This window comes from Poecilia formosa, unplaced genomic scaffold (genome assembly GCF_000485575.1).
Source record: "Poecilia formosa unplaced genomic scaffold, Poecilia_formosa-5.1.2 Scaffold22, whole genome shotgun sequence".
NCBI lineage: Eukaryota > Metazoa > Chordata > Actinopteri > Cyprinodontiformes > Poeciliidae > Poecilia > Poecilia formosa.
The window spans coordinates 1,664,794-1,679,517 of record NW_006799961.1 but is presented as its reverse complement, the minus strand read 5'-3'; positions in this window follow the sequence as shown (position 1 = coordinate 1,679,517).

Sequence of the window (14,724 nt, the reverse complement as noted above, 5' to 3'; positions counted from 1 at the left end):
TTTTGTTTTTGTTTTGTTTTTTTAACATATTTTTAAAACTGTCACCATGTGACAGTACATTATGATACAGATAATCTGTGAAAAGATGGGTCTCTCCCACCTTCTCCCAGAGGTATTTTAACTGTCTGAAGAGATGAACCAGGAAAACAACCAATCAAAGCCAGGAGGTCTTGACGCTGTCACTCAACATCATATACTTTATATACGACGTTGCAATCCGCTGTTATCAGTGGCTATGCTAACTAGCCTGAGCATTCACAACAGGATATGTTGACGGGGAAAAAATTGTAGCGGTAGCAGAGAGCGAGGCGGGGGGAGGAGTGAGCCAAGTCCCGCCTCCGGGCTCTGATTGGTTGTTTCTAGTTAGAACTGGGAGAATAATCGTTGCATGTATTTTTACATTTCCTGGAGTTACTGTATTTGTTCATAGTACATTCTAATGAACAACTTATTCATAGAGAAGAACTTTTGATCATTCCCAAATTAATTTGGCAGCATTGCAGGGGCTCAAACAAAGTCTCAATGACTGTGGTCCAGTTATAACTTATTCCACAACACAGTCCATATTCTCCTTTCAGGAGAAATAAAATCATCACCGTAGTCATGGTAAAAACAAAGTGCAGTTCATATGTTTGTACAACTCAGTTGTATAAACATATGAGAACATCTAGAATTTAGCTGATCTAAATCTAAGCCCTTAAAAATATAGCCGATGTTAGTTTGTTTCTGGTGACTCTGCTCAGCTGAAAAAAAAAACAATACTGTAATCTGTCAGGAAAAGGACTTACACTATTATTTGAAGTGCTTATTCTTAGTTTTTTTAAAATCATATTATACATGAAATAACAAATGGTATCACCTATTTTCGACGGAGCCAAGCAACAGGCTTTATGGTATCCATACAGCTCATGCAACATTCAGTCAGTCAAAGAATATATTACAGAAGATTGATGCAATTGTTATGCTTTCTGTGAGGCACTTGAGACTAGCTATCTAGTAAGTCACTTCCACTTTGTTTCTGCTGATTGAACTTTCCATTATCTTTGGTATATTTACAAATAATCCACGGCTTTGACTTTTATTATTTCTGTTTATTTTATTTTTATTATAATGATCATTAATGTTGTTGAAGCTAACAAAAAAAAATGTGCAAAAACTGCTAGATGTTTTCTTTCCACCCAGTCCCATTCGAGCTGTGTTCAAGTGGCAATGCAATGCTTTTTACTTTTCCGTAGGGCTATAATCTACGCCAGATTGTAGCCCGCTTCTCTTCTCTGGCAAACTTTTCAGAAGCTCCAAACATTTGTCCAAATGTATGTAATCCTGTGTAAAATTTAATCTCTTGCTTTAAACTGGGAACTCTATCCCTTGTTCTTCCTGAATTTTTCCTTTGTTTCTTGACAGATTGATATACCGATGATATGCTCACAAGTATTTTTCATGTCAGACTGATCGGCCCTGTTCTGAAATGAAATCTCTCTACAATAAACTCTACATTAAAGTGATTAATATGACGTTTCTTGGCAGTGTGCTCGAGTAAAATGAATTGGCATAAACTTTCAAATTCATCTGTTCAGCTGTTAGGCTTGTATGATTAAAAAACAATCACAGCGCATTGTATTACATTTATACAAAATTTCACTATTCTTTCTGATGTGCCCCTGTACAGATTTAGCTTTTTTGGTCCCAAAATAATTTCGATTTAAAAAAATGTAAGATACACCTGGGTAAGTAAAAAAAAAAAATGCTTTCAAGTAGTTAGTTGAATAAAGAAAATAGTTCAGCAAACCAAGGTTCATCCCCTGTTTTCTCCATTTGGCTTAAGTTGTTTTTTAGAGTGTTTTTTTGTTGTTTTTTTTTAAGTTGTGCTACTTCTTTAGAATTGCACTGCTAATAATTCTTCAAAGTAAAAGCATTTTCTGTTTGCATAGTTAAAAAAATCAACATTAACAAGTTTTATTTTATTTCTACAGGTTTTTTGTTAATCAAAAATGCGGTAAATATTATACCTCATAATTTTCAAAATAGTTAATTCAGTTAAAATCAGCTTATTCCATTTTGAATTGAAAATGTTGGAAAAAATAAATGTTAAATATCCGCGTGTTATCCGCGTGCTAGGATTATTTAAGGTCATGCCTTACAACCAATCAGTTATTTAGACAGACTAGTTAGTATGCAGCTGATGTGTGAATGTCAATAAACTAAAGACTTTACATCTGACTTGGACTTGCAGGGAACGATTTAAAACTTGACTTGGACAAGCCCCATAAATATTTGAGAGATGATTTAAACTTGTACAACATAAATTGTGAATTTAAGACCTCTTGCATACAAATAAATGTAATACAACAATCACTGATTTTTATGAAAGTTCTTGTGCAGATAACTACAAAGGCAACATCCGCCTTGTTGGCCGTTTAATCAGACAAATATCTTAAAAGACTTACCTGTCAGCATATTTGCACAACTTTCTGTTTACCAAAACATCACGTTTTCACTCCGAAAGTCAGAAACCAGCAGTAAGAAATCTTGTCAAACTTTTTAATACAACTTGTCACGCCAGTGGACAAGTGACACAAATTCTGTTGACAGACTTCAAATACCCAAATGAGCTCAGTCAAGTAAGCCAGTCGGGCGGAGGTTTGCTTGTGTAGAAAGTCATTTATAAACGCCAAGGGTAGCCATTCATGCTCAATGATTTAGGACTTTCAAAACACATTTCTGGCTCATTTGAATAATAATGGTCATAAAAAAAACACTGCCTGAGGCGCAGCAAGCATACATCAAGCAACAACAAATGCCCACTGAAGTTGTCGAAAGGCCTACAAACATGAAAACAATTAGGACATGCAACTTAATTTGCAAACGGTATGTTTCTCAGCTAGACTTTGCTCATTCTAATGAGTTTCGAAAGCAGTTAGTGTCCGGAAGTTTGTGGTGCTGCTGATTGACCGTCGCAGGCGTTTAGTGTGTTCCGTACAGTACGACCTCGGTGAGTAGATATTCAAACTTTAGCCTGTTTACACATACACACACTACGTATTTTGTTTTCTCTCTTCATGTCAAGACATAATCACACTAGGTACCTGATGATAAGGCATTCAAGCACCCACATGCACAGACTCCCTCAAAGATGAATCAAACAAACCTATCCACTTCAAACAGATGACCTCGTGATTGCCTTACATCAAAACTAGCATGCAATTAGGGCTGAGTAGTGTTCATCAGCCTGGCCTTGCTTTGACCAGAGGCTTTTCATTGTCCAACGCACTTGGCAGCAAACATCAGAAAGAGATTCAAAGATGAGAGCAATTACATCGTACCAGCATGTTTAAAAAAATACACCTTTAACCCCTGAATAAAAAGCCATTTTGATTTTAATGTAGTCTTTCTACACCAGTTGGCTTTGATATTTCAGATGTGAACCTTTGTGATTTGCACTGAAGAAGCAGTAAATATATTTTGTAGCTTTGGGAACAGAAAACTAAATGCAATGTTCCACGAGGCAAATGCCAGGTTGTTTTCTCTTACAGTTGGTTATCAGGGTTTCAACTTTGTTACGTTCCACTACTGCAGGTTCTTCATATTTAACGTCACCTTATCTTCTCTGGTATATCCTCTCTTCTTTCCCCACCTGTGGTCAACTGGAACTGTTCTTAAATAGGCTCCAAGCCAGTTTATCAACAAGTCTCATCAAAACAAACAGTAAACTTCCTAGCGTTAGCTTAGAACTACAGCAACACGGTCTGAATGAAAACATGATCGGCAGATGTAAGTTTATTGAAATCTAACATGCATCCTGCTTTTTAGAGATGTAAGAAGGTGAGCTTAACAACAAAAAACACTCTTAGCAATTAAAGTAGTCTGATCAAATCTAAGTTACCCACTTTACCTGCAAATAAACACATTACACTGTTAAAAAAAAAGTTCCTGTCAGCTGAACAGTCAACAGTTGTTAGATCTACTGTTTATTTAACAGCATACTGTAGTTAGATTAATTCACTTTAACTAAGTTAATATCCTGACATGCACACAGGTTAAATTAATCCAAGTTATATTTCTGTGCTTAACCTAAACCTTGACTTATCTTTGATATTTTCCAGATAGTTTTTGGGCTTGTTTTTGCCTTAGATTAGTAGTGCTAATGTTTGCAGACTAAAAAAACAAACAAATAATAAAAAAATAAATAAAAATCAATAAACCCTGGCATGTAGCAGAGTTGCTTGAACTCTGTTTCATGACATGAGTCACGTCATGATTGTGATTGGTGTGGATGGATTGCGTTCTGACTGCTAAGCTAATGCGGATGACAGCGTCCTGGGCCACCTCTGAAATTGGTTTGAAGAGAGCCATCCTCAGTGTGCATCCAACAGCTGTGGCTAGTGCTGCCCAGACTGAGTCAGATCACACAAAACACAATCTTGTAATTTGGTTGTGAATGGGGTCAGTCAGAACTTTATAGCTTTCTAACCCTGACACTTTCCCTCCCTAAAACCCTGTTAACTTTGTGTTGGAGCAGCATATTTACGCACACTGGCAGAAACTCCTGTTGGGATAAAGATGTGGTTTTAGTTATTATACTGAAATGATTGTAGGCATTTGTAAGGACAGGTAAGTAAGTGTTTACGAACGGATATTAAGATGGAGATGGCCAGAATCAGCTGTTGACTGTAGCTTCAGTGAACCTGTACAGCCTTGGGACCCAAACCCCCCCTCACATGAAGAGAAGGGCTCGAACAATGCGCTGCCTCCCTAATATCACCCTCTCTGAAGGCAGGTCTAAAGAAACAGCTTTACCTTACTCTTGGGAAGATAAAGATCCTATTACATCACAGATTTTTCTTTTTGAAACTCCTCTTCCTGCTGTTGGAACCAGAGGTTGTTGAATCAATAGTTATCATACCAGCATTAAGTCAGTTTCGGCCCTTCATGACTCGATCGCCAACATTCGTCAACAAAACTCTGAGACAGCTCTATTTATGCAGAGAATAATATGGGTGCACACAGATGGACTCCGAAGACAGTTGGTTAACCTTGATTTCATTTAGGATTTTTCTGAGTATCACAGAAACAATTACAATAGAAGGGATCAGCCTAAGTCAGTGTAACTGTGTGAATACTAGTTTAATTTACAATGACAGTATGATAGCATAATAAAGAAACCAAATTATCTAAGAACTGAAGAAACTTATCCGAGCGGTAGTCTAGTTTCCACAGCCTGTTTGTCTGATAGATGTTGCACCACTCTATATATATTAAAAAAAAACAGATTCCAAAGTGACTTTTTTCTTTATTTGCTTGTCACACTTTGGCCTCATGGATTGTCTTTTATCATCTTTGTATTTGTAGATAGCGACATCACACATTGTCTCCACTGGAGACCATGTTCCTGCATTCAGTTCATACATGCATCCACATATGAAACAACATCCAGAGGACAATACCCACCGCAGCCTAGGTGGAAGTGACATAAACAAGCACTCACAACTCACTGACTTAAAAAAGCTACGAGCAAACAATGCAAAGTGAAAGGATATTAATATTTAAATAGATCATTTGCAAGATTGGTATAATTAGCGCCTCATATTCATGTATTCACTTTGGGGATATCACATCGAGACATGTCTCTTTATTCAAATAGGATACAACATGTCACGGGGTGCATATATGCAAATGCACATATGCCACTAATTACACGTTGCCTGTCACAAAGAGGGAGAGGCTTTCAGCAAAAAATGTTCAAAGTTTTTTATGAACTGTTCAACCAGGCTGCTCACGCTGCTCAGGTCTAATTAAAACATGCATGTCCCCAAGGCCTTATCAAAGCACTGCAGAAATATGTACATCTCAAATAGAGAAGAATTAGCTATATAAAGGACCTCCCTGGTGCTTTTGTCCTGCGCATATTCCTGGCTCCACTAACAAACTTTATTTCTGATTGATTCTCAAAGTCCACCTCAGGGATTTGAGAATATTTTGACCTGAGGCGGGGGACTTTTATTTTGACATCTTCTCCCCCGGCACAATCACAGATTTGATACCGCACTTGACACCAGCGTAATTCAAGGCGGTTGTGATCCGTATTGTTATTTTAATGAGGTGGAAATGAAATGTAAAACTTTCAGGAAGTGCTTTCTAATTAGCCAAATGATACGGCAAGTACGAAATGCCAGCTGACAAACCCATACATTGCGTAGTGCCCAGCTATGATAACAGGTTTTATTTTAAGGCATCAAAGAAAATGTGCTGTACTTATTATAAGGTTGCCACAAGTTTTGACTGACGCTCTGCAAAAGGCAATTCCATCACACTTGTAGTTATTTTTACACAAATATGGCAGTGTGAGTTAATTATGAATATTCATGAGTTATATTTTTGGCCAAAGTTTTTTAGAATGAGTCCATGTCTAACATTGGATAACAAGTTAAACTGCATCCTGCACAATTCCTTGATGGAAAACTCAAAGCTGCAGTGAATATTTCTGCGCATTGATAATATGTAGGCCTTAATTTTAGTTATGATTCGTAAAATCAAAGGTCCAACTTGACCATAATTAGTGTAGGATGTCAAAATAGGGTAATTATGATTATTAGTACTATCCATTTTGTTATTATTAATATCGGCAGTAGTAGAATATTCAATTTTATTGCCTATCTGCAGTGAAACCTTCAGATTTCTTTCCATAACCATCAAATCTAAGGCTCTCAAATGGCAAGTTAATTTGAACTGTAAGGAGGGAAACATGAGCCCCGCACTGTCTCCTCATCTCACATACTGCTGTGCAAGTAAAAGCATTTGTTTAAAATAAAAGTGTCCAAATTTTTTGTTTCAATATATGATTCATATTTGGGCAAACAAATATGACTTTTCAGTGTAAAAATCACCAATAGTTAATCACAAATTGTACCACAAAAAAAAAAAAAAAAAAAAAAAAAAGACCAGACAAAGGCAGTGTTTGTTCTGGGCTTCAGCAGGGGCTTTTCCTAGCTCATCTGCTTCAGTGCTTGCAAAAGGCGTCACTTGTTTGAAATAAAGTTGACCACTAAGAAGAAAATGACACATCGACTGTGTGTTCTAATACCACCATATTTTCATTTCACTACCCACTAACTGGCTAAAACAATGGCCAGTCAGTCTGAATAATCGGACTCACTGATTACCATGACCCAACTTGCGCGAAAGCAAAAGGTTGAATAGTACAAAAGGCATCTTTGTAGCCACACAGAGAGGAGAAACATAATGAAAGTTCACTGCTCAAGTCGTCATCCAAAGTAAATATAATGCCAAGCCAGGCAAGTACTGCATTAATCAGAGATCCAGCAAAAGATTTCTTTTTTAGAAGCTGCAAATATCCACAGCTCAGCTTGTCTCAGAATCTGTTTACAAGTCAATGTGCAAAAGTCTGTGTGTGGCAGAAAAGTTACCCTGCACACCACCTGCCATCCCCACAGTCAAGAATAGTGGTGACAACATCATGCTGTGGAGCTGGTCAAAGACTTGAGACTGAGTGTCTAGTATTGCATAAAAGTCTGTTGTTATTAATTGTGTTTGCTTTTTATTTCTTTGTGTTATGATCTTACGACAATTTTGTTAGCTGCCATTGCTGGATAAACTTTAAAATCAGTCCATCCATTATTACTTCCGTAAACAGTGGGCTGCTGTGTGATGTCATTGTTCTTCTTCTGGGCGTGGCGGTTGCTTTGGAGACACAAACCCTTCACTCAGAAGCAAAAAGTTTGAACTGACCATCAACATCTGCTGTGTGAACATAGCCCTAGTCATAGACTAAAATCCTTAAAAACAATGTACCTTGTTTTTTTTTTTTTTTTCAAAATTATGCCAATCAAAATTAGTGGAATCAAAATTCCACTAAAATACGTTGTCAGGTTCCTGGGTTGTTTTGGTTTCCCAGTCTTTGTCTCTTTTTTTTTCATTACGATCTTCCTTGGTTTGATCAATCTTTTATTATTGAGAATAGATCTGTTGTACTTATTTATTATTTATTCCTTTAGATTTATGTTCTGCCTGCTTCACAGTTGATTTACTCCTTGATTGTATGTACAATCTCTCTCTCTCTCTCTCTCTCTGATTGCCTTCTGCTCTCCCTTCACCGCTGCACCCTGTTCATAAACAGTGCCGATTCTTTGTCTACTATCAAACTTCCAGTATTTAACCATCTCTTCTTCACTCACTCCTCACTGGTGTCTTCCATTACCCTTACGATACGGAGTATCAAATCAGCTAATTTCTTGCTAAGTCAAGAGCATGTTTAGCAAGTGCACTTGTCAAATGTAACTGACAGAAATATATTTGCATTTTCTTCTGCTGCTTTTAAGTTCACACGATACGCGTTAATGTTAACAAATTGTTGAATTTTTATACATTGAAACAAAGGCTTCTCCATCTATTTCGTGGCGCTTATAGATGTCCAAAAAGGCTGTCTGTGAAAGGAATATGTATTCAGCTCAAATCAAAGTGCTGCTGCACATGGTAATCTCTCTATATTAAGGTTGTCACTTTTTCAAATCTTTTTTGCAATTGCAGCTTAATATCCTTAACTGCTCCTATCTGCAGGGCCGGTGATCTTCAGCAAGCGTGCATACGCAGAGTCACTAACTGTTTCATCACATACATCCATGATGTGCAGGTATCCCACTGAAGAAGTCGGTCATGCATATCGTTCAAATACCAGCTGAGAAAGCTCTTGATTAAGATGGGAAGTCATGTGTGTAAAATTCACACTTTCTCTTTTGCCACCACCATTTTTTAGTGGAAAGGCATCCCAAGTCTGTGTGTGAAGCACACATATATGTAAACTCTAATTAAGTGAAGAAGTGGTAAATAGTGATATGAAATTAATTACATGCTGACAACTGAATTCCTTTGTAGATTTTAAAGTGAGCTCATTTCTCATTTCAAGCTAATATAATTAGATCCAGAGCTGTTTTAGAAATTCAATGCCTCATCTCTCCTATGAAAGGCGAATTATTTACACTTGGTTTGTTTTTGATGATACATTCCTAAAATAAAGACCCAGTAATGTTCTGAGCAGCAGGTAAAATGGATTAAAGTATAGTTTTGCCGGATTTCCTGAGGTCTTTTTCATCCTATTTTGCCGACCTGATTCAACTTAATTTACTCGTACATAATTAAAATCACACTGATGTACTTTTTTTTTTTTTTTTTCCCCCACTTACTGACCATTTACCAAATCTACAGAATACTTGGGAAGTTGTATGTTTTCTATGAACTGAATTCTCTATGCCATCAGGGCAGAGGCAGATGCATGTTGAATCATTTAATTATAAAACTCAAAGACGTAGAAGATATGCTAAAAACTCACAGGAACCAGGGTTGGAGAAACGGTGGGAATGACAAAAACTGGGAGACCTAAATAATGGGATCTGAGATTACTAAAAAAGGAGCAGGTGAATGATTAGAAACAGGGACTGTGTGCAGCTGTGAGAGAACGTAACTGAAGTTAAGCTGAAGAAATGGGGGGAGAGGAAATAAAGAGAGACGAGGAAGCTGCAGACATTGCAACCACACTTTACTCCAAACTGCTGCAAGGCTGAAGATGTAATGTTTGATACAGGAGGTGTGGTTGCTAGTGCTGGTGATCATCGAGATCAAGGGACAAATATTTCTGCCAGTCACAAACATGGACTATCCCCCCCTCCCATTTCTCCATCCCACTCCTAAGGTTAGTTGCCACATTTAATCTGCACAATGAACTTTGAATGATAAAGATCTGCTGGTATACTTAACTGATGCAATAATTGAATCATTTATAACATCTGTCTACTTGTTCCGTGTCTTGACTGGTTCCTTCTGTCATAATTTGTGATTCTTTTTTTTAAAGAACCTAAAGGCAGACAGGAGTCTGGAAGTTGCAGGGTGAACATACTTTTATTAATAAGAAAAAAAAACACAAAAAAAAACAAATACATACTTACAGGTAGTGCACAAAGAGATTAGGACTAGGAAGTGGTCTGCATAACAGAAAGAACCAGTAAAGAATGAGAGGCCTGGGTGGAAGATGGCATTGGATCTAGGTGAGCTTAATCTGGACATGTGCAACAGCTGCAGCAGGAGAAATCCTGAGTAGAGAACTAAGGAAAGGATAACACTATAAGACTAATAGCTCTAAAATGAGCTATCAGAACACACAAAGACGAGGACTAATAAGGCTTGACCTTTAAAACATAAACATGTTGCTTTGTCTGACTGCATGCAATGTTGCTTGACAGCTTTTAAAGCTAGGTTTTGAATATAAGCTTATCTTAATGAATGAAATATTTGTTGTTGTTTTTTACCTCATTCTGCAAGGTTGTTGAAGGGGTGTGGGGGGAGGCAGAACGATCTAACAGTAAAAATACTTGGAATTAGTTGAGGTTGTTTATGAGTTTTTGAACAACATTTAAACAAAGGTTTGAATCATGTTGGAGCTGAATTGAGGGTTGAGTTTATACAACGCAGTGTATGAGCTGTAGTGGAATGCACTGCAGAAGCACACCTGGTGGGGAAAAAAACCTCATGAGCAAAGGACTCACCTTAATTCAACCTTGATGTTGTTTCAAGTAAGAAGCTACGTGCTAAATAGAATGAACAATGTATCTTATTACTATTGAAAAAAAGCTAAGACAAAGCTTTGGATCAGCCCACTGAGGTTTTTCAGATAGTAGACTTAAGTAATTGTGGGGAAAAACCTCAAACTCTGCTTTCATTTTGGAACATAGAGGTTTTTGCCAAAAGGGGTGTTCAGAAAATGATCTGTACAGAAGCAGGTACCGCATATTAAAAATCAACTCTTAACTTTACACTTATAGCTGTAATTGCATTTAGAAATAGCAACTGGAACGCTGAGTTAAAACAAGACATGTAAAAAAAAAAAAAAAAAAAAAAACACTGGTAACTTTCCAACTCGTCGTCAAAACACTGCTGACTGCATATCAGCTTTCAATACACTCGCTCAGAGAAAAACTAAAATATTACCTGTTTGAAAATGCAGATTTTTTTTCTTAGTTTATTAGTTTATTCATAGTTTTATTAAATAAAAAATAGATTATTATTATTATTTTATATAATTTGGTTATTAAATTTTAGTTATTAAACTGGGAACTCAAGCTATCCATATGCAAAATGCAGCATTTCGCATTGGCAAAAGAGTCAAACGTCTGGATTCTGAAAGAAACTATTTGCAATTTGCAAATGTATGGACATTTTTACACATAATACTTACTGTATATGATAACTGGGAAATGTAGGCCTTAAAATGACGCATTTTACAACATAGCTGGTGAAGGTTATAAATTTTGCTATATGGTGTTCTATGTATGTCAACAATGCGGGCAAAGAAGTGGAAATTCCATGACCAATCCAGTTGAGGTGAAAGGGAAAAAAGGGTCACAACATAAAGGCAGAAATTTTCTCTTGAAAAACATCTATCATACTATTAATATACAAGCTCAAAAACCCCAAATGCCACAAAATTAAGACTTTTGGGAGACTTTAAGACTTAAAAAAAAAAAAGAAAACCCTACACACTGGACTCAACCCGTATGTACTAAATTGGGAGTGTGCATGTTTTTATCGAGTGCCAGCCTCATGAGGTCACCACTGCTTGGCACCGTTTGATTGAACTTAAACAGTAAAAGTAAGAAGCAAAAACATTTCCCTGTTCTATTCGAGTGAAAATGTGAAGAGGCTTAGTTAAAGCAACCGCAGCGAGGGCATTTCAACCTTCCTCGACTTTGATTCCATGCCTCTTAGTGTATAAATAAGGGCAGCATTCATGCACCTTTATTACGGTTTGATATGGCCTCTCATTGTGCAAAACATAGCCCACCTACATGCTACAATTTGCAGTGCATTTATTATTATTGACCAAGGTCCATGGGCCGCCTACATTCTAAAACAGCGAGCAAAGATTTCTGCTGTGCTTCTCTCCAGGATTCATCCTGTCCTTTGGATTGAAGGTGCTTGAGTGTCTACAGCAAACCAATGAAGACATTAGATGAGCATAAACGTATGAATTCTCTCAATGCAGATGGAGCCATCTGAAATCACGGCTCTGGGATTCAGTCCTCTGCCTCCTTCACTATTCTCTCCTTTTCTCCCTCGTCCCTTCTTTCTCAATTGTGTCCCTCGCCTCTGGCAAATGGGAGTCATTTGTTTGTGTGAACTTCCCATAACCCAGAGTGTGCGGGACACTTATCATTCAGAGTGGGGCTGCGTCGTGCGGAGTTGTAATACCTCTTCTTCTTCTTCTTCTCTCTCCCCTCTCTTTTCTTCCATTTTTTTTTTGCACCCCTTTCACGCCAGCTCGCTATGTCTATTTCAGTTGACTTTCACCATGGTTCATCATATACGAGTCTCCATATTTCTCAGTTTTTTTTTTTTTTTCCACTCCCCTTCAGAGCCCTGCAACCCCGTCCCCCTCTTCTACAGTACATCCCCCACCCTTCTTTCTGTCTCTCCCTTTTTGCTCTGCAATCTCATTCCCTGTGTAATCTTGGGGTGCACAGGACCATTTTATTACTGCTCGACTTGTCTTATCATCCACACTGTCATCTCCTCTGTCTCATGTCCTTTTCATATTCCTTTATTCTAACAAGTCTGCATCTCAGGACCCATCAGTGGTCCACCCCTTTTCATTTCCCTAATGTAACTCAGTAAAGACACACACACACACACACACACACACACACACACACACACACACACAAACTCACTCTCTATGCCCCTAACCCCTAATTTCATTGCTCTAACCTGCTCCCCATCAACATAATGCAGAGTGCACCTTAGTTCCCTGCATCTATGTAAATTACTGCATGTGTGTAGCCAGCTGTTTAGTAAGCAGTTTTTACCTTTTACCTATCTGTATGGATTATCTCTGCACGTAAAATAAGTGGAAGCAAGACGGCTTAAACAGGGGACAAGGTTGCAAAAAAGGAAAACAGACAGAATGGTGTGACTGGAGACAGAGGAAGAGGGGAGGAGAAAAAAAAGTGATTTTAAGGAGGGAAAGCTGTCATTGAAGGTTGAAGTGAACCCTCAACCCTGCCGCTTGCTTTAATCCCTCATTTATGTGAACTCAGCTTTGGAAATGAAGCTGTCGCCGTATTTTCCTCCCTTCGCCCTGCTGTGGTATAATCAGAAACCACACATTGATTCAAGCCATACGAAGTCGCAGGACAGAGACACAGAAAATCACTCAGGAGAGGTTTTGAAATTCACTCCAAGAGTTGGAGGCAGAGATTCATGCCGTCTCACCTTGTCTCCTGGAGGAGGAATCATTGGATATGTTGGAGACATAGGGGGAATTATGGGTAAATGCAGTGGCAAGGAGTGATAGTCTGCGATCTCTGGCTGTAATCTGGGGTCGGTGTCACACGCCATTCACTTCAGACTGTCTCAGCACCGACTGGCTTTGCTGTCTTTTTAAAATAAGTTTCATGAAATGAACCCAAAGTTAACATTTCTAACAATTTCTGGAAATGCTTTTTTTCTTCTTTTTTCTAACAATTATGGTGCTTTTATTTTAAATTGGTTGATAAATTGTCATTTAAATGACAACCATTTTCTTTGCCTTTTATTGTTTAGTTTTATTTTATGTCGTACATTATACTGTTTAACAACTGCACTAAAACACATGATGCAAGCTTAGTTTTTTAAAGAATATATATATATATATATATATTTATTTATCTATTAGGTCAAAGTTGATTGACAAAGGACATAAAAGCCATTAGTGTTATTTTCTAAAGCTAACGTAGACTTATACTGCCATCTAGTGGTCTGAGAGCAAAAAAAACTTTATTTAAAATAGGATGTATTCAGAAATAGAAAAAAAATGCTTTTCAGGTCACATTTTGCAAACTGAATATTGTGTCTTAATAGATTATATAAGGAACTGCTATGCTAAACACGTGCCGATTTTTACTAAGTGAGAATTCAATGATGATGCCAGTTATAGTATTACTAGTAGAAGCTGATTCTACTTGGTCTTTCCTTTTTTAACAAGAGGGGTTCAAGTTGGATGAAGAAGAGTCTTAAAATGTTTGCCGGTGGAAAAATTAAATCGATACCATTTCCGCCTTTTAGCCAGATGCAAACCGGGACGATCACAGTTCATAAACCTCACTTACGAACAACCGAACAACATTAAATAAAAAAACGACATTTCATATTCCTGTCCATCCTTTGTTCCTTTATCCCTCTATTTTCCCCCCCTTGTCATCCTCCTCAGGTGGAGCAAGCATCATACTGGTGTGCAATAGCATGCTGTCAGTGTGGGCCGCGGTGAGGTGTGTGGAGGAGAGCGGCGCGTCTCAGATGAGATATGTGACTGGCATGCTAACACTCAGTTTTATCTGAGGGAAAGGAGAGAGACAGGGCCCCCACATCTCCTCAGTATAGGCCTTTGATTAAAGCTCACTGGGTACACACACATGGACACACTTCCAAACGCACGCATGTGAGTGTACGCACACGCGGGCGCTCGGATTATAAATAAATTGCAGGTAGGAGCATGCACACGTACTGTATATGCACCTACACACATCTCCCTGTCGTAGGTGGTGTTGTTTTGACCTAAGCCAGGTAGCTTGTCCATTATGGAGTTGATAGAAGGATTTGGCCATGTTGATTCTAGACAACATCATATCCTCTGCCATAAATACCCTGATTTTTTATTTATTTTTTTTATTTTTTTTATTCCAG